This window comes from Octodon degus, unplaced genomic scaffold (genome assembly GCF_000260255.1).
Source record: "Octodon degus isolate 3935 unplaced genomic scaffold, OctDeg1.0 scaffold00167, whole genome shotgun sequence".
Lineage (NCBI taxonomy): Eukaryota > Metazoa > Chordata > Mammalia > Rodentia > Octodontidae > Octodon > Octodon degus.
Window position 1 is genome coordinate 1,351,539 of NW_004524743.1, and position 1,737 is coordinate 1,353,275.

The 1,737-nt window shown below is 42.9% G+C and overlaps 1 pseudogene; it reads right to left on the bottom strand.

Annotated features, from left to right (window-relative positions):
• Positions 1 to 1,142: 1,142 nt before the first annotated feature.
• LOC101580570 lies at positions 1,143 to 1,514 on the bottom strand (annotated as a pseudogene).
• Positions 1,515 to 1,737: the final 223 nt, after the last annotated feature.

Genomic DNA, 1,737 nt, shown 5'->3' on the forward strand with positions numbered 1-1,737 from the left:
GAAACTACTGAGTTACATGATGTTACAGTACAAGTTCTCATATGTCCTGAGTCTTAATTGACCTTGGAAGGCTAGGGCCAAAATGTTGGCTTTGTCCTACCAATTTGATTTGAAACTGTCTCATTGCTATTTGTTTCTCAATAAAATTATGAAAAAAAACCCCAGTAGATGTGGTATCCGAAGATAGCCTACCCTGATTCATTGATGGAGCCTTCCTACTAGATCCTCACATAGTGGAAGGAGCCAGGGATCTATTTCTCTTGGACTTCTCCTATAAGGAATACTATTCCCATTTTTGAAGCCATTGCCCTCATGCCCTAGTCACTTCTCAAAATCCCCACCTCCTACTACCATACATTAAGAGTGCAGATTTTGAGCTTAAGGATTTCAGAATGACTCAAACAGTCACACTACAGCACTCATTTTTTAGAAGATTATTTAAAACAGTCCTCTCTGATCAAATCTGCAAATCCCTCTTTACCTGTCTCTCAGCTAATGATTTTGCTTCTCATTTAACCGAGGGAATAGTAATACATTTTTTCTCATCTCCTCCATCTCCAGGTCAACCCATTTCCCTGCATCTGGATCTATGTCTTGTGCCCTAACTTCCACTAGAATGGATAAGCTATCCGGGCTCCCACCAATCTTACCTGCTCCAGCACTTTGCTTCCACAGTTATGCCGCATATTTCTTATCTATAATGGCTTGTATCTAGATGTTCCCCATGCACTCATAGGTGGGGCTTTGGGATGTGGCTAGATCATGGCTGTGTGGTACTGGGATTAAGGGTGTGTGGTAACTAAATTAGTCCACTGATTGGTTTGCATAACACTGAGTTTGGATAATGGAAAAACCCACCTGTGTGTGGGTGGCGCCATCCAAAAGGCTTATAGCCTAGATGAAATACAAAGAAAAAAATTATTGATGCTTTTCTACCTATCCTCCCAGGAACTGTTCCTCCTTTGCAATGCCCCTCTGCCCTGCTGCCCTGCTTTGGAGCCAACTATGGAGAACTACACACTGTGAGCTACAGTATGCCTTTCCTCTTTTTGTTTGTTTTTTTTTGGGGGGGTGGGGGTCTTGGGGGGTTTTTTGTTTTGTTTTGTTTTGTTTTTTGGCAATTCTGTAACTTTATTTCCAAGTTAGTTCTCATCCACATTCACTGTTTGGAGATTTTTGAATGTAGTATCAGGGATGTACGTTACCAAGGTATACAGCTTGTTTGGTGACTCTTTATCCTCATTCCATTTCCTGAACGACCATACCTGGATACGATATGGAACATTCCTTATTCCTTTGGCCCAGACAGCTTTGTTGAGCCTGGTGTCAATGCGCACATCTGGTGTTCCCAACTCCTTCATGGCAAACTTCCAGATCTCCTTAAGTGCCCAAGGGGCACGCTTCTTGAAGCCCACTCCATGGATGCCCTTGTGATTGTTGATCGCATATTCTCGGGTCACCACTTCCTTGATGGCAGAATGGCCCTTCTTTCCACCCTTCTTTGTGGGAGCCATGATGCCCAGCCCAAGTTGGAAAGGAAGAGCACAGTGGATAGTGGGACAGAGGCTTACCTTTCCTCTTTTAACTTTGAGTGTCAGGTATTTTGTCTCAGCAATGAGAAAGTAACCAAGATATTGCCACAACTCTATATTAGTCAGCTTGGGTTGCCAGAACAAGATACCACAGACAGATGCTTAAATAACAACAGTTTATTTCCTTATCATTCTGGAGCCTGGA